Consider the following 25856-nt stretch of genomic DNA (forward strand, 5'->3'; position numbering starts at 1 on the left):
ACCAACTGTACACATTTTCAACCTATTCCTAATTAAACACACCTGAATCAACTCCTCAGAATGTAAGAAAAGTCTCAAACCTAGCACTAAGAGACAGTCTTTAGTCAATAGCAAAGAGTTTAATTGTGAAAGTGAGTGAAATAAAGGTTTAAGTATTACTTTCTGTTCCAATACAATAAACAATTAACTTCAGTGAAGAAACTCAACGTTCTTTTGTTACCAGTTCTAATGGGACATTTTCAAGAAAGCAGCAGAGGCTTTTGCTCAGCTGCCAAAAAGTAAATTTGATATATGGCTCCAGGGCAGAAAATAGTTCCTGTGAGATATGGCTCTATATCAACATGCATGTGATTACTGAAAGCAAGTCACTTACCTCCAGCCGTGTTGGTATAGAGCCATATTGCATGGATAGGACTGTGATTTTTATTTGAAATGTGTGAAAATTCATTCCTTTTTCTATTATATTTTAATAATGAGCGCCTAGTGTGGAAGCGATGGAAAATAATAGCCTGAAAATTCCTATTCCCTATAGCTGATTTAAATGTAGTGCTTTTAATAACCTAAATGTGTAATGAGATGAATTTGTTGGAAACTCGCTGTAGTCTTGGTGTTGATTTGTGTGTGGTGACAAGCCTGTGAAGAATGGCACTTTAATGAGCCGCGCTGCCCACTCAAACAACAACATCTTATCCACTCTAATGGAGGTCTTGGGGTTAATTTCACACCTGTTGGAGAGAGAGAAAAAATCTGCTGTAGAAGGTTATAGCTATAATGTAATTAAAACATATCTGCAGATATCTCGCAGAAAAATAAATATATATCCTGGGCATGCAATGATTATAACAGAATAATGGTAGCCAGTGCATTTGCAACTGTTTTGATATCATTTGAATTGTTGTACCTCTATGCATGTTTATGAGTGCAGTTTTCATTAAGATATCTATAATTATTACACAGCTCTCTTGAATGCTTGATTCTGATTGGTCAGTTGGGCCATTCTAAGGTATGTTATTCCCAGATAACAACTGCTGAAACAAGTCAGGCTTACCCAGGGATATTTTGAATCATCATGACTGTCAGTGAATATGTTCACATCTACACTCACCGACCACTGCATTAGATACACCTGTCTAACTGCTGGTTAACGCAAATTTTGAATCAGCCAATCACATGGCAGCAACTCAATGCATTGAGGCATGTAGACATAGTCAAGACCATCTACTGCAGTTCAAACTGGGCATCAGAATAAGGAAGAAAGGTGATTTAAGTGACTTTGAATATGGCATGGTGGTTGATGCCAGATGGGCTTTCAGAAACTGCTGATCTACTGGGATTCTCCCACACAACTATCTCTAGGGTTTACAGAGAATGGTCCGAAAAAGAAAAAATCTCCAGCTCAAGCTGATAGAAAGGCAACAGTAACTCAAATAAACCACTCCTTACAACAGAGGGATGCAAAATAGCATCTCTGAATGCACAGCACGTCTAAACTTTAAGCAGATGGGCTACAGCTGCAGAAGACCACACTAGGTGCCACTTCTGTCAGCTAAGAATAGGAAACCAAGACTACAATTCACATAAGCTCACCAAAATTGCACAATAAAAGATTGGAAAAACATTACCTGGTCTGATGAGTCTCGATTTCTGCTGCAACATTCGGATGGTAGGGTCAGAATTTGGCGTCTACAACTTGAAAGCATGGATCCATCTCTGCCTTCTGCCTTCTACAGTTCAGGCTGGTGGTGGTGGTGGTGTAATAGTGTGGGGGATATTTTCTTGGCACACTTTGGGCCCACTAGTACCAATTGATCATTGTGTCAACGCCACAACCTCTCTGACCATGTCCATCCCTTTATGACCACAGTGTACCCATTGTCTGATGGTTACTTTCAGCAGGAAAACCCGCCATGTCATAAAGCACAAATCATCTCAGACTGGTTTCTTGAACATGACAATGAGTTCACTGTACTCAAATGGCCTCCACAGTCACCAGAGCTCAATCCAAAAGAGCACCTTTGGTATGTGGTGGAACGGGAGATTCGTATCATGGATGTGCAGCCAACAAATCTGCAGCAACTTCGGGATGCTATTATGTCAACATGGACCAAAATCTCTAGGGAATATTTTCAGTTCCTTGTTGAACCTGTGCCTCAAAGGATTAAGGCAGTTCTAAAGACAAACAGGGGTCCAACCCAGTACTAGTAAGGTGTGCCTAACAAAGTGGCTGGTGAGTATATATGCATATCTGTCTTGTTGCTGTTTTTGTGTCTTTCAGCTTTGCATTTAATGAACTATTTTGGCTCGGAACAATGTTTTGTGACTAATGTTTACATTTTGGGACATATAGCCATGCAATAAGCTGAATAAATCCAGGCAGTTGTTTTCACAGAATCTTCAGGGTTATATAACAGCCTTCCGCTTTATGTTGAGCTGCTGATAAGCCTGTTAGGCTTCATTTTATGATTCACAACCGACTAGATGTACTTTATCCCTTACTTAATATATTCATGACTATATTAAGTGCAATGAGAGACATGTAGCAAAGAGAAATTGGACTTCACAGTGTTGCATCAAATTTCTATGTGTTCTGTAATACTCCAAATAATTAAAAACTGCTTCATCTGACCTTTTCTGTTAAATTCTTTTCAAGCAGAATTACTGTCAGAGGATCTGTAATTACTGCGCATGTTTTTTTTATCCAGGAGAAGTTCATTTCCAAGCAGACTGATGAACGCGTGACCCACTTTCTTTCCTTGCATCTCTAGACCTAAAATGAGTTAAACACCTTGTGCCACAGGGTTGAGTGCTTTCAAAGTGCAAGATTGGTGAAGAAAGGTGAGACATGGGAAGTGGTTTTCGGAAACGCTAGCTTTGAGGTGGAGGTTAAATGGGATCGTTCTCACCGTGAATCATTTTGATGACCCGCAGCAGCTGAGTCTGCAGCTTGTCATCACCGTTGTAAAAGGTATTATGTAGCGAGAGCTAGCGTTCATCAGTGGTGCAAACGCTGAATGCTGCTTTCACAATCTTTGTGGTTGTCAGCGAGCGCAGAGATGTGGAGTGTGTGCTATCAGATACAGTTAGATGAAACTGCGAGCTAAAATACATTCCAGCGTATTGTTGTTGTTCCTCAGGAAATGGGCTGAAAAAGAGAGACAAGGGGTGACAGCCTTGGTACTAGAGACAGTGGGATCCCATAAAGCACTGCTGTAGTGTTTATATGTTGCTTGTTCATTGTATATGCAGTCGGTGCAACATTTGCATGATATTAATAACAACGCTCTTCTAGTTGACATGTGTAACACTTTAGTTCCAATTTCCACCATCAATTTGTAGTTTATTACCTGCCTATTAATAAAATACTGGCTGTGTATTAGAACAGTGTTTCTCAGCCATGTTCTTGGAGGACCTCTACCATGGCTTGTTTTGGGTGTCTCCTTTGTCTGTCACACCAATTACAGGTATTTTACTCTCTGCTAATGGGCTGATGATCTGAATCCAGTGTGTTTGGTTAGGAGACATGTGCTGCTTGCCAATTTGCATGCTATCCATTCTAAATAGTATTCGAAAATAGAATTAGGATGTCCCAAAGCTTAGTAGAATGTTGAAAAGAGTATACCAAAGGTTCCTGGATGGTTTACCATTTCCCAAAAAAATTCAAAGTGTTGCACCATCCATACTCTAACCGCTAATATTTGCCACAATACATTGCACGTTAGACGTACATTTGTTTAGAACTACAAGCTCAGGTAAAAAGTGTAAACAAACTACAAACATGGTGGGCGTGCAAGACCAACCGTCAAGAAGAGCGGCTTTGGTAAAGTTGTTTGAATGACTCTTAATTAATATCTAGCCAACTGGAACCTGTTTTCCATGTTATATTTCATCTACAACAACAATGTAAACATATATTAAGATATGTTTGGACATTAACTTCTGAATGCATAATTACCCAAAGACCTGAGGAGATTTCTTTGCATGAAAGACTGCAGCTCTGGAGAATATGCAGAGCTGGTGGTCCTTCAGGAACATAGTTGAGAAACTGTATTTGAACATATACTGTAAGTTATGATCTTATTCTAAATCATTGTTCCTATCCAATACAATGTAAAAATTATATAATCAATTAGTCCTGACAGCATATGTTTTTAGGTCATTGTAACTTCTTAAACTAAGTTAATCATGTTCTAACTTAGTTTTATAAGTTGTGCAAGCTGTTTTATGTTTAACATAAAATTTGTTAAATGGACTCATGGGGCTAATTTGATTCAGCTTAAAAATTTAGGGCAACCAGAATTTCTTTTTTTGTATAACTATAATAAGCAACTGACTAGTAGTTCATTAAGCTAAAAGTCTAAGTTGATAGCAAGTTGTTAATAACAAGAATTGTATCTTAAAATAAAATGTGACTAACATTTGTATGCATACTTCACATTTAATTTATACTAGTTTCACTATTATTTACTGGATATTTTATTGTTTTCTGATATCACTATATATGATATTCATTCATTCATTTATTTTCTTTTTGGCTTAGTCCCTTCATTAATCTGGGGTCACCACAGCGGAATGAACCACCAACTTATCCAGCATATGTTTACACAGCGGATGCCCTTCAAGCTGCAACCCATCACTTAAAAACATCTATACACATTCATTCACACACATACGCTACGGACAATTTAGCTAACCCAATTCACCTATAGCGCATGTCTTTGGACTTGGGGGAAACCAGAGCACCCGGAGGAAACCCACACGAACACGGGGAGAACTTGCAGACTCCAAACAGAAATGTCAACTGACCCAGGTGAGGCTCGAACCAGCGATCTTCTTGCTGTGAGGTGATCATGCTAGTCTCTGCGCCACCTTGACACCATTTTATATGATATATGGTATCACAATAGTGATGTACGCTGCAAAATAGTTTAGTTTTTTTAACAGAAATACTAACAAAATTAGCTTGTTTTGCTTTAGTGTACTTTCAAGCACAGTAAAGAATGATCTGACAAAAAATCATGACAGCATTTTTTTTATGTTACTTAACTTATTTTAATAAGTTAATCAGGTTTCGACAATTTTTTTTTCTAGTTATTATTTTTAAAAGTTTGACTAATGTAAGTTGACTGAGAGTCTAATTTAACTGAACAATTTAAGGCAATACATTTTTTTTTAACAGTAAGAGTAAATAAATGTTTAAGACAAATTCAGTTGCCATTTTCATTCTGAAAACATGCCGCTATGTACATTTCTAGAGAGCCAAATACATCCAAGGAGGTACGTTATTTTTTTCCGTTTTTGTTTTCGTGATTCCACCAGAGGCCACTATGTATGCTTTTTGAGATCTCAAATTTCACTTATGAGTGCCATTCGCACCTGCTGTTCTCAGACCGCTGTCGACCAACTGACTTGACTGACTGACTGACTGACTGACCGACTGACCCACCCTCCTCCTACCCTAAACCCAACTGATAGTGTTTTCAAAAGCACTGCTTGACCCGCCCCCTACTTCCCTAAACCCAACCGACTGTTTTAAAAAGCAATCCAAAAAAGAAAATCCTTCGTTGATTTTTACCACGTTTTCAGATTTTACCATATTCTCACCCGGTTAATAACTTGTGTATTTTATTTTTTTGGATTTTGTTTTTGTCTTTACAGCTAATTGGAACCATTTTTTTGCTGGACTCGAACCCCATCGTCGTTGTCAACTGCTACAGGACCAACTGGTATAAGCAGGAAAGGGGTCCATAAGGAAATAAGCTGGTAAGCAACAAAAGGAACGTTGTCATACCACCCCATAACATTCATTTTAAAGATGAAATGCAGCCATACGTACTTCTAGCTACATAATACTGATCTCTAGAAATGTATGTAGGGCTACATTTTCAGAATGAGCCTATGTTGTCAATTGCATAAGGATGATGAAGTTCAGTAAGAAACACTTTACAATAAGGCCTCATTAGTAAATTACATTGAACATAGTTAGCTTTAACTAAAATCAAGAATGAGATTAAGAAAGACGTTATGTTAATGTTAGTTTAAAAAATACAACTGAATTGTTAATGAAATAGTCACCCCATTTACTAGACATTAATTAAAAATGTATCTTCATGTACAAATGCTCTGTTTTCATCATCAGTAAACTTATGTTAACAAATTCAATTCAATTCAGCTTTATTTGTATAGCGATTTTACTATGTAGATTGTGTCAAAGCAGCTTCACATAAATGGACATACTAACTGGATCAGGGCAGTTCAGTTTTTAGCCTATAAGGGTAGTAGTTTAAGCCATATGGAACCTAAATACGTGTTTGTGTGTGTTTGTATAATATAGTAGACCTATAACCTTTTCAGTCATTACCAGGCATGTTGTTGGCCCTGAATACTCTTAACACACAATGCAAAAATGTTAAATAAAAAAATAAAATGACAGTATTTTAATGTGCCCATAATATCAATATCATGTATGCTTATTATCACAATTTATTTTCTAATTGAATATCGACACATGTCTAAGTATGGGTGATAAAAGGCCCTTCTTTGGCTTTAAACGGCATCTTTGATGTCATTAAACCAAGCTCTTATTTTAAATCTTAAGCTCCTTCTGTATTGACTTTTGGAGCTGTGCTGACAGTAGGGGGAGGGGATTGTTTTCTATTGAGACGTGCGTTCCATGAAGATTTCACCGTTATAATAAACAGCTCATTTTGCTTTCCTTTTACGCAGACAGCCCATGTGTCTCTTTCCCCCAGCTGATGCTTCAATAGCAGGTGCTCTACTGCCATCAACAGCTGCAACACGGACTGTAAAATCACACTGAAATGTAGTGAAACTCAAATGTGGCCTAAGGCTGCTCGGCATGCATTTGAGTATATCCTGATTGAGTTCAAACAGGATTGAAGTCAAAAGAGGACGAGTCTCTGAGAAATGTCTGTAACCCGCACATTTCTCATTTCACACATGAGGCCTCGATATGAATGTAAGACGCGGGTCGCTTCTGTCAGAATATATGACAATCAAAAAACAATCGAAGAAGCACTGTCTGAAAAACAATGCAGTGTTGCTTTACTGGAATTACGCATGTTTTGAATACAAACCTCAGCAGATGTTTATGGCATTTGATGATCTGTAGCAGTTGGGGTTTGCAGTGATGGCAGCTATATTTAGATTAAAGCAGATGTCAGATCTTTTGCAAATATGAGTAATTATTGTTATGCAATTAACTGGTGTTTTATGTAACAGTCTTATCTTAGTGACTAACTAACAGTGTTTGGTTTACTGACCCTGTTTGTACCCTGATTGTGTCTTTATAACAGGCACTAAGCTAGTTATGTCATTATTTTTGTGCCTCTCTAAATCATATAAACAAGACATTAACAACCAAACACAAGTGTTGATTTCTTTTCATAAAATGCTTTGTGTACAAATCTACTAAAACACCCCAGAAAGAGCTTTTGAGCCTCCAGCATGTGACATAAAAGACAATGTTTTTTTTTTTTTTTTTTTTTTTTTTTTTACTTTAGTCCATGATCCTTTCACTGAAAGAATTTAATGGTCTTAGACCACTTGCAGGCAAACTCTTATTTTTCATCACATAGCACATTGTAAAGGAATTTAATTCAAATAAAATTGAATAAAATAATTAAAAAAAAATTATTATTCTTTTGGTTAGGTGTAGATAGTGCTTTATTGTCACATAAAGTGATACCCATTTGACAAATATTCTTATTTAAACTGAATATTTTTGGCTGTATTTTAATGTAACCTTTATTCTGATCCTGAATATGCAGTTGAAGTGAAAATTATTAGCCCTCCTGTTATTCAATTAAATATTTTATTCCAGTGATTTTAAAGTTGAATTTTCAGCTTCATTACTCCAATCTTCAGTCACATGATCCTTCAGACATCACTCTAATATTTATTATTATTATTATTATTATTATTATTATTATTATTATTTATATTAGTATTATTATTACTATTATTATTAGTAGTAGTAGTAGTAGTAATAGTGGGAATAATAATAAAAGCAATACTGACTGGAGTTATAAGTTCAATTACTACAATTTTCAATAACTACATATAATAAGTAATAAATAATTAATAATAAAAAAGTATTTACCAATTTAGCTTTTTACATTTAATAAATGGCACCTTGATGAACAGAATATTTTATTAAAATGAATAAATTAAGGCGACAGTGGCACAGCAGGTAGTGCTGTCGTCTCCCAGCAAGAAGGTCGCTGGTTCGAGCCTCGGCTGGGTCAGTTTACGTTTCTGTGTGGTGTTTGAATCTTCACCCTGCATTAGCGTGGGTTTCCTCTGGATGTTCTGGTTTCTTTCACAGTCCAAAGTACACACACGCGGTACAGGTGAATTGGGTAGACTAAAATGTTTGGTTTGTGGTCTATGTTTGTGAATCGGTGTGTATGATAAATTAAAATAAATTATTTTAAATTAAATTAATAGAAATAAATAAATAAATAAATGGCTCTAAACTTTTCGGTAGTGTGTATGTTCTGTATGTACTGTTATGTACAGTTATGTGTGTGTGTGTGTGTGTGTGTGTGTGTGTATATATATATATATATATATATATAGTTGAAGTCTGAATTATTAAATCCCTCTAATTTAAAGATTTTTTCAACACATTTCTACACATAATAGTTTTAATAACTTATTTCTAATAACTGATTTATTATATAACATTTTACTATAATATTATAATATATTCTAATATTATAATAATATCATACTAGATATTTTTCAAGAAACTTCTATACAGCTTAAATTGACATTTAAAGGTTTAAAAAACTTTTTTTTTTAAGTTTAAAGGGGCTAATAATTTTGAACCTAAAATGGTTCTTAAAAAAAAGTTTTTCACTGTTGCCGAAATAAAACAAGAGTTTTAGAGAAAAAAAAAAAAAGAGTTTTTTTTCTCCAGAAGATAAAATGTTATCAGACATACAGTGAAAAATTCCTTGCTCTGTTTAACATCATTTGGGAGATTTTTAAAAAAGAAAAAAAAATGGGGGCTATTATGAATATATAGATTGTCTAAAAAACAAACCACTGTTACACAATGGCTTGCCTAGTTAGCCTAGTTAAGCCTTTACATTGCACTTTAAGCTAAATACTAGTATCTTGAAAACTAGTAAAATAGTATTGACGAAGAAATCACAGTTTTATTAGAAATTTATTTATTCTTTTATTTTCTTATATGCTTAGTCTCTTTATAAATTAGGGGTCGCCACTGCGGAATGAACCGCCAACTAATCCAGCATATGTAGTGGATGCCCTTCCAATTCAATGGGAAACATCTGTGTTGCCTTTAATAGAAATTAGAAATTAAAACTGTTATGTTTAGAAATTTGTTCAAGGGCACCGCTAGGGGGTGGGAGTTAGAACGATTGTAAGGGCCCACACACTTTTGTGCCCCTCAGAGTTACTATTGGGGGGCCCAACTCCACATCCCAACACCCCCCTTCTCTTCCCCGCCTGACAACACCAAATCACCACAGGAAGGGTAACACTTCTGACTATAACTGTATATGAATATGTATGTGAGTATATGACGTTTACTTATTACTCAGGATTCAGCTAGTAAAAAATGACAGAAATAAAGTTTTCTTAGTCATTTTTAAGCCATTATTTATGTCTTTTCAAATACACACATTTGGCTTCAGATGTGTTCAAATGCATTGTTTTAGCATTGCCAACTAGATGAAAATCTTTGGGAAAGCGTCATTCACACGTTGATACAGAGTTGGCCTGTTAATCTGCTTGAAGTGATTTGGTATCAGCAGGTTGCATTTACTGACTGGGGTGCCACACATGTTGCGTCTATTTAAACACCGCGTGAGCTCCATCTGGAGCTACGCCTCTGACTGAAAACACTCTCAATTTACAAGCATTTTGTGTGTTACCCTTATAGAGGTCCCTTTGGATTGATTTCACACTGATCCATTGTGAATGCGTGTGGCGTGTGTGTCGAGTGAGGAGATTAACAATATCAACCTCAGTCACTGTTCTAATGTCATTCTGTTTCCTATACAAGCGTTATCACTCAGCCGTGATGGAGGGGAGATATTTCACAAAGCAAATGTTAATGCACGGTGGCACTGGGACGCAGTTCTCAAGGCTTTGTAATTATCTCACGCGATCCGTACAGTCGTTGCGCAAACACCCTCACGGATGCGCAAACAAACACACAAGAGTGAATGTTGCGCTCGGTTGCGTCGTATCCGAGAGTATGTAGCTATTTCACTGACATGTCTATGAGCTACCTGTAAGGGCAGAGAACAGGGGTAATGGAGGTTTGCTTGGGCACTGTCACTTCATGCTCCCTGACCCCAGGGAATGGCAGTGGGAAAGTAATGGCCACGGCTGCCAGATGTAGCAGTCACATTTAATCAAGTCTGGTGCTGTCACTCCCGCTGCATTGATCCCTGTGAACTCCCTAGGCAGTCGGCAATCGCGCTAGTTTTTGGCAAACAACAACTTTTAGCTTGCCTTTCAAACAACTCTTGGTGTGGCATCGTGGTGTCGTTAATCACATGCTATTCCACTGAAACCACCAGTCATGATAAACAAGACCAGGCGAGGGGAGTCTCTGTCCTGTTTGTTTATTAGTTCTGAAAATCTGACTTTTCCCTACAGTTAGGTCCCTAGTGCATCTACAAACACAGAAAATCTGGAAAAAAGGACAAACCAGAAACTTTGTTTTGGTAAGGCTTTTTTCTGCAGGCATGTGAAAAAATAGGGATCTTATTATAAGCTACTGCCTTCTTAATATGCACATTTCCATTAGCCTCTAATCATTAGATTCATAATGATGCATTACAAAATGATTCAATAACAATTCAGGAATGTTTAGAAATCAAAATTTTGCAACTACGACATTTTCTAGAATCATCCCTTAAGGATGGCAGAATACGACTTGATCTTTCTGACATGAAAAAACAATTGTGTTCTTCATTTCCCCTCAAAGGGAAGATATCAAAGCATGAGCAAAATGTAAAATTCTTTTACAGTACTTATTTAATGCCAGTTCGTCTAAATAAAGTATTTTAATATTTTAATAACTCTAATGTTTCTTAATATTGTTTTAAGTGCAAATCTAATGTTGGTACTGTGATGCATGTATTCATGATTAAGACATACTGGAAAGAAATCCACAAATTAGTTCAGAAGATTATAGGCAAACCTTTTGCCCTATCTCTATTTATCTTTTGAATTTTAAAACTGCTTTAAACCTTAGTCATAGACTAGAATCTGGAATCTGTGCCACACTTTTGTCCATTTCTTGCAAGAAAATATATTCTTTTGTTGTGGTCCTCTCCTAACATTCCTTCGGTCAATATGTGGATAAATCAGATTGCCATTTTCTTACCTTTATCTAATGATTTCTGGTATGTCTGGAATCCTCTATGGGAGTTTTTGGCGAATGTATTTTGAAAGACTATTTTTTATTTTATTGTATTTTAATTTATTTATTTTTTGTTAATTTTACCCTTTACAAAAGACTTGAATTACTAGATGATGGACAAATGTATAATAGATGGCTATATTATTGTATATGATGACATGAGACACATATACCACTGTTCTCTCATTGTAAATCTTTAACTAAATGTTTAACAAAAATGTTCAGAAATCACTTTTTTGCATAACTAATTGACAGGAAGTTCCTGCATACTACATGGACACCTTAAGGAACAGACAAGGGAGAACAGCATGAAACCCGTTCATGTCAATGGCAATAGCTCAATAGTCTGCTCTATGGATACTCTACATACAATTTACATGTCTATGCATGAACCACACATATTAATCGAAAAATCCACTCAAATAATGTGCCACTGCTTGCAATAGCGCTACTTTGCTGTTATGGCAACGCTGATAAAATGGCGCCTCTCGACTTCTTTGCTTAACACTAATGTTCTCACATACCTGACAATGACTTCACAAGTAATTTGGGTTCTTCTGTGAAGGAACATGATTGTGTGACATTGTCAGTGAAAAAGGCCCAGCTTGTTTTTGTTAAAGAAAATCGTCACCTTAGAATTATAAGGTTGTTTCTGCGTTCCTAATGATTTTGAGATATTGAGCTTCAAAGATTTTGCAAAGCTACCTACCTTGTCAAATTACGTTGATTGTTGGTTAATTTTAGGTTGTGTTGGAAAGTGACCAAAATCCTACGTCTGAAAGATGTCATAGTGGTAACGTCCACACAACGCCAAGGTGTAACATGATTAGACATGAGATATGTATATATATATATTCAACAAAACAAATAACATATACTGTAACAAATCAAATATCAGTTATTTACTTTTTAAATCAGTATAATTTAAGTTATTAAAAAAATTCTTGGAAAATTGCTTTGTATCATTTTATAAAACAATGAACAATATTTGGTAAAAGGGCTTTTCAATTAATCAAAATTTAATTGCAATCGTGAATTGAAATGTTGCGATTAGCTAATCGCAAAAGGCTGCGATATGAAATATACAGTATATATGTATTATTTAATTTCCCTACCCAGAGCGTGACTGCCATCTGTGTGATAGTCTTACTAGCCAATTAAGTGAGCACACTTTCATTCTGCCCAATCAGAATTGCACAATCGAACTATGCGGAATGGCGACAATAAAAAACAAACAAACAGTAAAGTGCTGACAAGTGGGATAATAGTGTTTGCCACTTCAGAAGCAATAATAGACTAATATCAAAGAAAAACAGGACATCGTCAATATGGGAATATTTTGGTTTCAAAGACACAGATACCGAACAAAAACAGGTCATTTATAAGAGCTGTCATAAAATTGTTGCCAACAACCAGCACCTATGGCAATGTGGTGGCGTAGTGAGTAGCGATGTCACCTTACAGCAAGAAGGTCGTTGATTCGAGCCTCGGCTGGGTCACTTGGAATTTCTGTGTGGAGTTTGTATATTCTCCTCATGTTCGTGTGGGTTTCCTCCGGGTGCTCAGGTTTCCCCCACATGTCCAAAGATATGCGGTATAGGGGAATTGGGTGGGGTAAATTGTCTGTCTGTAATGTATGTATGTGAATGAGTGTGGTGTTTCCCATTGATGGGTTGCAGCTGGAAGGGCATCTGCTGTGTAAAAAATATGCTGGATAAGTTGACAGTTCATTCCGCTGTGGTGACCCCAGATTAATAAAAAGACTAAGCCGAAAAAAAAAAAAATGAATGAGTGAATGAATGAACCAGCAAAACCACAGGTGATATGAGAAGTGTCTTGCTAAAAAGTCAACTGAAAGTATTGCCAGTGGCACTTAACCTAGTGGTAAGCAACAACAAAGTACAATTTCAGAGTTGTTTCAGCCATGTTAGTTTTCTGAGTGTTCTGTATTTTTATAAGTATTATTTTTTGTTTCTATAATAAGCTACACTATCTCCCTAATTTTAGTTCAACTTGTTTATAGAAAGGTGAGGTTGTTTTATTTGCTTTGGAGCAAAATTTGTGTTTCATTTGTGAATATTTAAAAATGAATTTGAATAAGGGTTTAAGTAAGTTAATTTCTAACACTACATTTTTAACTAACATTCACTACATTTCAGCAGTAAGAAGCTACAATACAGATTATTGAGCTGAAGCTTAACTACAAAATTAAACTGCAAATCAAATCAAAATCACATTATCTGTCATAAAAATCGCAATTAAATATTTTCCACAAATTGCACAGCTCTATTTGCAAAGTATTTTCGGTTTTGTTTTGCAGCCAAGTGCATTTAGAATATTCAGTTTCGACTTCACATTTTCATTTCAGAGTAACTCTAAATAAAAGTTAACGGAAATAAATTTATTTGTTTACTTGAATTAAGGATTGCTGACAAAAATACATTATTTAAAGAAAACCCTAGCCATAGAATGAGATAAAAATATCCTTAGTAAGGAAAAAATATGCAGTGAAAAATGCAAAAATCACTATAATCATGAAAATTATTAATATTGTAATAACCACTGAATATTCAAATCGTAGCAGCCTAAATCTCCTTTAATTTCCCCCCACTAAAGCTTGACTTTGGTCATTTCTGAAATTCTGGCTGCTTGTGTAGGGTTTGCTTGTCTATTCCTGCTGTCTCAGAATATCATGTAAAGGCTCCACCCTCTTCTGGAAATCAGTAGCTCATTTGCATTTAAAAGTGGTGCATAATAAGTCCATTTAAGTAAGTCAGAGTTGTGCTTTATACTTACACAACCCACAATCATCGCTTCTGATTTAGTTTGGTGATACAGTCCATAGATTTGCTTAATTTTTATCATGGACCACTTGATCGGTAAATCCAGGATATTTAAAGAGACCGAAAGCAGCTCTAATACCGTAGATCATTCCAGAGCTCTAACTCTCTGGTCATTAGAGAGCATCACAAAGCCTGACTATTACTGGGTCATAACTCAGCGAGATGGCGAATCCTGGGGAGAGAGAGAGAGAGATATATGTGAAGCTGTTTTAGCTTTTTGCTCTGGATTTCAGCCTGTCGTGAATTACATTTCTGCTGATGATAATTGGAATTCACAATCTCATGAATTGTTTTTACACCTGTGAGAATGAAATATGAACAGTTGAGGATTCCCTCTGAACTTCTAAAGGAGGGGGGCAGTGGGTGTTCGGATCAGTGGTAAGACCTCTGAACCATGAGCCAGTGGAAAGGTCCAGCTTCATATCTCACCCTGGGCAAATCCTCTGACCACTAATGTTGTGCCCCTGAGCAAAGCGCTTAAATCCCAGCCGCTCTGTGGTTGCTGTGGTGTTGCTTGGCTCTGTGCTCAGACTAATCTCAATGTCTGCATATGTCTGATAAAGAATAGACTAAATTAATTAAGGGTGATGTTTGTCTAGTGTTTTTTTTTTTCCATGGCAAAGTACTGAATAAAATACAAAAGAAGTGTGTGTGTGTGTGTGTGTGTGTGTGTGTGTGTGTGTGTGTGTGTGTGTGTGTACATTGTATCCCTTATGTTGTGGGGACCAAATATCCCCACAAGTATAGCAATACCATAACATTTTGACCATGTTGTTTCCAGTATTTAAAAAAAAAAATGTAAAAATGCATGTACCTTGTGAGGGTTTGGTTAAGGAATGTGGCGTGTGTAGGGAAACAGATGATAAACTCTGTCTGTAAGTCCCCATATAGTAGATAGCTGTAAGTGTGTTTTGTGTGTGTGTGTGTGTGTGTGTGTACAGTATATACCCTTTCAATGTGATCATGCCCATGAACATTTCCTGCTTATTATCGAACTTTCATAATTGTAACAAAATGCAATTCAAGCATAGCTTAATGTTAAATCTGCTCTCATAACATTATTTGTCATTATCTAGCTCTTTTTGGATTCTCAGAGGCTATTGAAATGAAAAATGTCAAACAGGAACGTTAGGACCATTGCTTTTGCTTTCATCCCTCTAAATGGTCTACATTAAAAAAAGATTGTAATGTTATGTAAAGCAATTTTTGCATATTTTTTAGAAAAATAAATTTTTATATTATATTTTCCAAAATATTTTTTGTTATTTTTTCTGCCCTTAAATACCCATACCTACCGCCACAAGAATCATGATTATTTGATGAATACAAAATTCAATGTTTTTCCAAATTTATTTGACATTGTAAATATTTGAATTTAATAAATGGGATAGCCCTTTGAGATGAACTTTTCCCAAAAATGCATTCTAAGGGTTATATTTTAACAATCTAAGTTTAAAGTGCATAGTGCAAAAGCGTTAAAGGGCATGTCTGAATCCACTTTTGCTATTTTAAAGATGGAAAAAAAAAAAAAAAAAAACACTCTGCGCATGGTCTAACTGTCACATCCCCGGCTAGTTCCTGCTGCTCCACCTACCACTCTCTCTCACCATCACGTTCCCTCAGCACCAATCATCGTTCCCCATCTTCTGCCACCTCTCATCAAGCCCGGACACATTCACCTGAGTTCTAATCAGACACACCTGCACCCCTCATCTGCACTCCCTATATAACCCACCAATTCCAGTCAGTCAGTGGCTGGAATTGATGTCTAATGGTTCACCTTACCTTTTCCCTGACTCGCCTTCTTCCATGGATGTTTCATCCCTTTCCTCTGAACGGTTAACCTGTGGATGATCCTCTCAAACCTGTGAATGAACAAAGCTATCATTAAGGGAAGTGACTCTACATTCTATGTCTGCTTTACAACGTACACAACTATTCATCAGCTCCATTGCAAAGACTCTCACTTACCCACTTGTCCTGTTTATTAATGCACTTCTTGTTTGATTAAACTGATGAAAAGAGATAACCCTCGTTGTCCTCATTGTGTGCCCGTGACACTAACAGGGTTGTGCTTATTTACTTAATGAGTTATGGGTGTGTTTTGAGCAACACAATCTCACGGCAATTCGTAACTTTTTCATTTAGTGGCTAATTCGTATGTATTCATACGATCTAATTCGTACAATTTGGTACGATTTGCTTATCCCCCAATGACGGTTGGGGTTAGGGGTGGGGTCAGGTGCCACGCCTCCTTTTTAAAATCGTACCATTTCGTACGACTGAACTTGTACGAATTAGCCACTAAACTGGCAAAACGGAAAATACTTACGTTTTCTCGTGAGATCAGGCTGGTTTTGAGCATAACGTGCATTAAATTAGAGTCTCATCTTCCATTCCCTTTAAGAGTCAGTTGCGTCACACCTTGGCGCATTTGTTATTTACATGGCAGAGTTTGTTAGTGGAAGAGCTGAAAACAGTAAACAGATCATCTGTGTTAGTATAAAGAATGAGCCGCCTCTATTTGGTCCCTTTACTTTCTCCTTACTTTCATTTTACACTTTACTTTTGTGGATAAGGAAACAGTGTTGTACGCACTCCACTGAAGACATGCATTAGCCTACACATTTAATACATATTTTTTTAAGTGCACACATTGTTTCAAAGCTTTCTAAATTCAGTTCTAATTTCCAGCAAACAATCAAATGTACAATAATAACAAAATAAAAAATAAAAAAATAAAAAAATCTGAGTTATATCTAAACGCGTATCCTATTCTTATGCTCTATACCAGGGGTGGCCAAGCCTGTTCCTGGAGAGCCACCTTCCTGCAGATTTCAGTTGCAACCCATATCAAACACACTTGCCTGTAATTATCACGTGGTGTTCAGGTCCTAATTAATTGGTTCAGGTGTGTTTGATATGGGTAGCAACTGAAATCTGCAGGAAGGTGGCTCTCCAGGAACAGGCTTGGCCACTCCTGCTCTATACGGTGATGTATACATCTCCAAAACCCAACAGGTGGGTCTAAACTCTAAACTTGTTTTATTAAAACAAATATAAATATGAATATAATAAATAATACTGCTAATAATAATGATAATAACATAATACGAATGCAAATTGTCATAAATAAACTGAAAAAGACCCCAAGATGAGACATGGAGGCAGTCGGGTGTATGATAGGGCCCAATTTTTTTTTTTTTTCTGGGGGTAAAATGAAGAAACAGAATTATTTGCATATTAAAATAATCTCTGAAGGAACTGAAACTGAAGAAATAATGATGCTGAACACTCATAACACTAAATTACATGAAATGGAAAATGGTATTTTTATATTATAATAGTACAATATTTCTCATGATTTGAATGTTAATTCCACACGTGTGCAAATTTAAATCAATAAAGGAATAAAGAATAAAGCAAACTTGCACTACAATAAGAATACATGCTGGACTGGTGAAAGACACCTGCTATGGTAAAAGTGATTTTTGGCATAAATATGTTTGTGCATCTTGCTGTTTTCCTTCTTTCTTGAGCCTTGCATTATGCTTTCAGCTTCTAAGCATCTTCAAGTGCATGTCAACTGTTGCGAGGATAGCGCTGAGATGCCAGCAATTTTCTATTCACAAATACTTGCATAGTGTTTGTAATGTATACAGATGTGACATTCTATCGGCAGGATGAGTTGAAAGAGAAATAAATGTGTTTTGTGAAATTGCAATGTGAGCCTACAAGAGACGTGTGATGAGCTGCGGTGAACATTGGAGGTTTTCTTCTGCTTTGCTTCCATCTGTCTTTACTGTGCTGTCTGGGTCATTTCTGATATGCAGTATCTTTTAGAAAAACAGTGAATAATAAATAATGCTGGTGCTGCAATTTTAGATAGAGTATTTCGATAAAACAAGACTTTTAGAATTACAATATGTGTGAAATCAAAACGTACAATGTTTATTTTGCTTGCACATGTTGTTCAGTTGAAAGAAAGTTTGTTTTGGTAATCTACAATCAAAGTCTGACCATTTGCTTCTGTGTTTGGAGTGACGGTGCCTCTCTGTTGACATCAGTTTGATCGCTTAAGCCAAAGTATTCTAAACCTTGCCCTTTATACCAGTAGTTTGCTATAAGGGAATGATGTGCATGAGGAAAGCTCTGCCTCCTACTCAATGTTCAGTTTAAATTGGAAGTACATCATCTTGGAAAAAAAAGTATTAGCATATGTATTAGCATATATATTTCAGTTCATATGGACTTTAAGCGCAGTTTATAGCTCACCTTTGATGAAAGTCATTTTTTGAAAGCTGTTTGGACTGAACTGTGTGCAGGTACAGTGTGTTGACACTCTTATTGGGGTGATATATACACAATGAGTCAATGTTTTTTTTTTTTTTTTTTTTTTTAAATAAGTTATCTAAAAGATTAACACACCAGGAAAAGAATTAAGCAATGCAAGAGTGTGGTGCAAACCGTCCTTTTGTTTTATAAAATATTATAATAATTACATGAAGTAAAAAAAAACTTTCCTTAGATCACCAGTTTTTTTTTCTGATTGTATTTTTAATGTTAATGTCCTCTGCCATTAAGTTAAGCATTATTGCATAAGACTATGGATAGAAAACAGTAGGCAATGGAGAAAAGCCCTGTAAATTCATTCATTTTCTTCTCGCTTAGTCCCTTTATTAATCTGGGGTCGCCACAGTGGAATGAACCGCCAACTTATCTAACATATGTTATTCACTGCGGAAGCCCTTCCAGCCGCAACCCATCACTAAGAAACACCCATACACTTCCATTCACACACATACACTACGGACAATTTAGCCTACCCAATTCACCTATAGCTCATGTCTTTGGACTTGTCTGGGAAACTGGAGCACCCGAAGGAAACCCAAGCGAACACGGAGATAACATGCAAACTCCACACAGAAATGCCCAGCCAGAGCTCGAACCAGCAACCTTCTTGCTGTGAGGTGACAGGGCTACCCACTGCACCACCATGCCGCCCACAATGTAAATTGACAAACTAATTAAAGTATTCCCAAGTAGGATGCAACATTTTTGGAAGGAACCATTTAAATGTAGAGGGGTGATAGTAAAATCTACCCAACCCAAACTTGTAGAATTACTTGAATATTCATCCATGTTCAGTTCATTACGATTAAAGGAAATACCTTAATATAATTTCCATCTTTAGAATAAGTTCAGACATATATGATGGGACGGGGATGAAATGTACCACATAACAGCAGTGACCCATCTGGCTCCTATTAACTGAAGCGGGAGTGCAGGAGAGAAACTGCTTTTTCTGCTCTTTCTTCTTCTGTTATGAAAACAGGAGAATGGTTATATTAAATTAGAGCCTCACGTATTCTCAGAGAAAAAAAAAAACTGTCAGATTCGTCTCTTTCAAATGACATTCCTATTAGAAGCTAATAAAAGTTGGTGGCTGAATGGGGCCAGGTCACATCAATGGAGTGATTTATCCGCCGAGATGAGACATCAAGCCAAAGAGAATATTTCTGTGCTCTCTGCAAAGCCCCCCCACCCCGTTTCCAAAGACTTGGCCATTTTGCTCTTATCACAGCAGAGACTGCCGCTTCTTGGGATCCTAATCGATAGAGTAAATGCCAAAACTGGGGGTTTGGAGGGACTGAGCCCAGCTGTGACTGATGCCTTTATCTGTCCAGCAGATGCTGTCTCTATCTCAGCGGAGGCCAGGGAGTTAACAGCATTACCTTCCTCATGGCCCAATCCACACGTCTGCTCGCCCAAAAGAAATCATGCTTATTTCATTGGACTCGCACAGGGGGTTTGGGCTGAGCTCCACACTTCCCCACAAGCTCAAATAGCACACACACTGGTGGAGGAACATACCGGCAAATGCCTTTTTTGCCATTGCTTTAAAATGCTCTGTGAAAAATACTGCATTCTAACATGTACTGTTATAAAAGGTGCAGTGTTGTTGTACTGTAGTCCACCTCACCCAAAACCAAGGCTAGTTCACGTGAAAATGAAGGCTTGCTTATTTACTCACCCTCAGGCCATCAATGATGTGGGTGACTTTTTTTTCTTTAGAAGATTTTACCATTGCATTCCTTGGTGATTCGTGAAAGGCCAGTCAAAGGTAACTGGCATTTTGAGAGTAAAAAAAAAAAAAAAACATGTTCAGGCAAGACTAAATTAATTCTTGCACCTATTTTTACTGGCACAAGAAGATTTCCAACACATTTTTAAACATAATGGTTTTAATAACTAATATCTAATAACCGATTTATTACACCTGTGCCATGATGACAGTAAATAATATTTTACTAGATATTTTCAAGGTACTAGTATTCAGCTTAAAGTGACATTTAAAGGCTTAACTAGGCTAATTAGGCAAGTTAGGGCAATTAGGCAAATATTGCTTAAGGGTGCTAATTATATTGAAACCCTCGAGTACTTTTTTGAGATTTTAACAGATTTGTGTGTGTTGAGCATCAGTTAAGACAATGTTAGCATCTGTTAGCTTTAATTGTGGGAAAAACAGGATACTTTTTTGTCTGCTAATTTTAGCTTCTACGTTTAAAATGATTTTTGAGACGGGATAAAAATCGGTGACGTAGCGCAAAACTGCAAGTGCAAAGATGATGCGTCATCTTCTCATTATTATTCATAGCTTAGTTTGCTTATCCTATTAGAAGAGCCAGCTACTTAATTATCCATGACTGTGCATGCTTTCCGAAGGCAAGGCAGACCTGCCAGTGCCAAGCTGTGAGACCCTACGTTGATGACTGGGTGAAACCGTGTTGTTATGGACCCACAGAACACAGTATTTAGCTGTTCATGAAGGGTAATATGTGTTTGTTTCGATGAACCACAGGGTTTGTTGCATGTTTTTTCCCGCGATGCTGTCAGGCCCGATATAGCAAAGCTGTATGTGTGCAGCAAGCATTTTTGTCGGAAGAGCAGCACGAGAATTGAAAAATGGGAGACGTTGTCTTTTATCAGGAGTTTGTTCACATTTAGACACATCGCCGTGCTGCTTTGTTTGCCTAAATTCTCTAGATTACAAGCAGGGCTAATGTTTGAAATAGACAGGGCAAGATACATGCTGCGCTGAGTCTGCATTCAGACCCGGGGCTTGAGGGAGTAGTCTTTTTTGCATTGAGGCACCTTATTTGAATGGTTTACTAATGGCTGAGTATGATTTGCATGCTGCTTATGTACCCTATTTGCCTCGCATTTTAACCACGTGCTGCGCCTTGCGTTTTTGCTGTTGCATGCTGTGCGCTCGCAGTTGAAAAAAAGTGAACTGAGCGGAAAGTTGCATCGCTTTCATTCTCCAATCAAATGAAAGCAGAGGCGAGGTTTCTGTTGAGTTGAGAGCAGTGTTTGTGTTGTCAGTACAACTATTGAGACCTAAAGATGGAGGAAAGACTAATATGCTGTTGTTCTATTAGAATTTTCATTCCAAAATGGTCGCCATGCCATCTAGTGGCTGTTTCCCGAATTGCACTAGAGTGTCGCCTTTTGTTGATTCTATGCTCTTTTTTGAATGAGGAAAAGTGTAACAGTCATTATGGTGAATAAAGCCCCGCCTACTGGTACAGGAGCCAATTATCGATTGCTATGTGGTAATTAAACCCGCCTTCTAGTACAGGATCCAATCATTAATCGCTATAGACTGATGATTCTCCGGGGGAGGGCTCAGACCAGACATGAGTTTCTGCAGATTTTGTGTGATTTAGATGTTTAGAAATTAAACTAAACACACAGATGTTGTTTAATTTAATTGGTGATTCCTAATATGAAATTTAATCGTAAGCTTGGCTAGCAGTTTTGGAGAATTTGATGTTTCCCCATTTAGAAAGAATGCCTGAGCATACTGCACGAGAGGTGTTTCAAAGATGGCCACCAAGTGAAATGACTTACCTCAAGGGACTTTGCTATTGATTTTGAAGCAGTAAGATTTAAATGCAGCAGTGATGTTAAATTGGCTAATCCATACAACGAAGCAGTAACTTAGCAATGTCCCCGCTGTAGTGATCTTATGAAATTAAATGCAGAGTCTTATTGGTCCAAAACCAAGACAAGACCAGGTACAAATGTATTTGCAAAATAATTTCACGATCTTCAAAGAGCTTTACAACACTAGTGGGTTGAATATGTAATTGTATTCAGAGCCAATGGAGTCGTCCGTATAAACATCACAGCGCTGTTCAAAGTGTTTTTATGGTACATGTTTAATGAAATCATTTTAATTGGCCTACCAAGAATGATGCCTATTATTTTGTGAAGGCGAATCCTTTTAAAGCTCAGAGATTACTCACTTCATTATGCCTGTAGTGGTAATGGACATGTGCTGTTGCATGTAGATCTACGTTAATCATGCTAAACACATTTTCTAGAGAATTAAAGCATTGATCATTCATAAATTAGAAATCAAAGGCAAAAAAAACATTTATACAATGGCGTTTGATTGTTTGGGAGCAGTGCAATTTGATTTTTGCAAGTCAGTTATGTTATATGCAACCAAATTAGCATAATATACTGATTTATTTTTTTTTTGTAAAAATGCTGAATTTTTTACTTAGTCAAAATAAAAAGGAAAAGCCTTGGGCTAGAGGGGGTTGAGTTCAGGGACCACAGGATTTCACCTCTGTTATTTGCAGACAAAGTTGTTCTGTTGGCTTTATCAAACATGTACCTTTAGTTAAGTGTGACTCAGCTGGGGCCTGGGGGTCTGAGGCCATGGTGTTCCACTGGAAAAAGGTGGTTTGCCATCTCCAGAATGGAGAAAAGTCCTTACACCAGGTGGAGGAGTTCAAGTATCTTGGGGTTTTGTTCATGAGTAAGGGAAGGATGGAATGTGAGATTGACGACGGATTGGTGCATGCGGTCAATTTATCAGTCCGTTGTGGTAAGGAAGGAGCTGAGCCGAAAGGCAAAGCTCTCGATTTACTGGTCAATCTTTGTTCCTACTCTCACCTATGATCATGAGCTTTGGATCATGACCGAAAGAATCTCAGATAAAAGCGGCCAACATTAGTTTGTTTGTTTTTTTCGCAGAGTGGCAGGCTGCACGCTTATGGATAGGGTGAGGAGCTCTGTCACCTGGGAGGAGCTCGGAGTAGAGCTGCTGCTCTTCCACATCGAGAGAAGTCAGCCGAGGTGGCTGTTTTGGATGCCTACTGGACGCCTAGTTAGGGAGGTGTTCCAGGCATGTCCCACTGCGAGGCCAGAGCTGTTTGCATGGGGAACCATGAAAATGTTGCACCACTGTGAGCAGAAAAATGCTTTCACATACTAGCGCCGCTACCATTCAAGAAGCTAAACGAATGTTAAAGCTTATGCTTTTCTTGAGTTTCTCCCTTCCATAACCAGATAATGAGGTATGATTGTTATTGGTTTTGTATGATTTGAAGTTTAATGTTATCTTTTTTTTTTGTTTATGTTTGGTGATTGTATTTAATTGTGTTTGTTCATGGGCTGTGCGATTTATGAAGTTAAATTGTATTAGTCAAGATTATAATGTGATTTATTTATTACAATATTTGTGACCTTACTGTGGTGATTTGGGATTAACTTTGATACCGGAATACACTGTTGTAATTTATTGTGGTAGGTTTTTTAGTTCTTGCGTTTGGTATACATCTGGTGTCGTCTGATCTGCCTTCTATATTCAAAACCGAAGAACTGATGTGAAAAAAAAACCAATCAGTAGAAATAGACTATTTTTCAATTGTTGTTTGAGGGAGCTACGAAGTTATGTTAGGAAAATTAGGTCATGTATAAAATTTACTGTAAAACAAGATTGTAATTGTTTTTTTTTTTAATTAAAATTAGTTTCTGTGTGGAGTTTGCATGTTCTTACTGTTCACGTGGGTTTTCTCCGGGTGCTCCGGTTTCCCCCACAGTCCAAAGACATGTGGTTTAGGTGAATTGGGTAAGCTAAATTGACCGTAGTGTATGTGCGTGAATGACTGTGTATGGATGTTTCCCAGTACTGGGTTGCAGCTGGAAGGGCATCCGCTGCGTAAAACATACGCTGGATAATATTCTGGAGGGCAACCCCAGATTAATAAAGGGACTAAGCCGAAAATAAAATGAATGAATGAAAATTAAAATATTTTAAGAAAAACAGAGACTAAAACTGTCAGATGCATGATAAAAACTGTATTTGACAAAAAATCCTTGAATGTGTTGTAATTATGCTCACTCAAACAAATATAGTCCTCATTTCTACAATTCTGTATTAGGCAATCATGCAAAATTATCACTTATTTATTCTTTTTCTTGTCAAAGCCCTTTTAGCGTGCACCACATCAAAACAAGGCGACTCCGTGAACACCAAACTCATCAAACAGATTTCCCATTGGCTTCACCCGTTTAAACAGGTAACACCCTGACCTCCCCTGGCATCTGCTGCTTAATGAACAGACCCCCTGTCAGTGTCCGTCTGCCTGAATCCCCAGGGCCGCTCACCTCCTTGTGGCTGATGGCTACCTGTGACATGCACCGGGACCTGTGGAGCATGCATTATGCATATCCAGGCCTCCAGTCAGCCTTGTTACTGGGCTCGGCTCAGCTCAGAGACGTCCTCATTCAGCCTGAGCTCTGCAGCAGATGTCCTGATGATGGCTCAGTCAGACTCCTCTCGCTCTCTCTCTGCTTCTTTAGTAAGGGTCGTCATGGCTTGTTGTGTGCCAGAGAGGTGCATTTACATTTCCAATGCATAGGGGCTCAATGCATTTGTCACAATGTGTGGTGTTTGCTGATCAGATGGCTGTCCAGTTTTGTGAAACTCATGTACATTCTAAGCCATGTGTGTTTCCACATAATCAAATCATGGGTCTATTTGACTAGACTTTAGTTACTCGGAAACAAACGGAGTAATACTGGGACATTTCCTTGAACTCGTGTGACTTTGGGTCATGTACATACCTGCAAAGTTTTGACACTGATGTATTGTGGAATTTCCATTTTGTTGGGAAGGCTTTAAAGTGTCTTAATCCTATTTTATATGCAATTTATAATGCTGTGGCACTGGTTTTATTTCGATTTGACAAATAAACACTTCTTTCTTGTATTCTGCTTTTGTGTACATCAAATTACTTACAATTTTTGAATTATACAGTAATTATGTAGCTGGTATAGATATCAAAGTTTGTTGCGCATGTACTGTATGTATTTAGAGTTTTATACACTCTAAACCAGGGGTGTCAAACTCAATTCCTGGAGGGCCGAAGCCCTGCACAGTTTAGTTCCAACCCTGCTCCAACACACTTACCTGTAGGTTTCAAAAAAGCCTGAAGGACTTAATTAGTTTGATCACGTGTGTTTAATTAGGGTTGGAACTAAACTGTGCAGAGCTGCGGCCCTTTTGGAACTGAGTTTGACACCTGTGCTCTAAACAATGCTGGGTTGTAATCTAATGTTGGGGGAAATATGCACTAACCAAAAAAAAAAAAAAGTATTATTCCAGTTAAAGTACAGTTTTTAACCCAACAGTTGTGTGTCCTTATTTGACCAAATGTATATTACAAAAAGCCAGTATATTTCAATGTTTGAGTGATAGTATTTTTTATTTTATGTGGCAGTACATT

The 25856-nt window shown here is 37.3% G+C and overlaps 1 protein-coding gene across 10 annotated transcripts in view; it reads left to right on the top strand.

Annotated features, from left to right (window-relative positions):
• Positions 1-25856, top strand: part of tnmd (tenomodulin) — a 344370-nt gene that overhangs the window by 124285 nt on the left and 194229 nt on the right. For 5 of the 10 annotated variants that reach the window (XM_087280537.1, XM_087280538.1, XM_087280533.1 and 2 more), the window contains one exon: positions 5656-5760. The exons of the other annotated variants lie outside the window; for them this stretch is intronic. The gene's annotated coding sequence lies outside the window, so the exon portion shown is untranslated. The remainder of the gene's footprint in view (positions 1-5655; positions 5761-25856) is intronic. 10 annotated transcript variants of the gene reach the window in all.

The sequence above is a fragment of the Danio rerio genome, chromosome 14 (genome assembly GCF_052040795.2).
Source record: "Danio rerio strain M-AB ecotype USA chromosome 14, GRCz13ab, whole genome shotgun sequence".
Classification (NCBI taxonomy): Eukaryota; Metazoa; Chordata; class Actinopteri; order Cypriniformes; family Danionidae; genus Danio; species Danio rerio.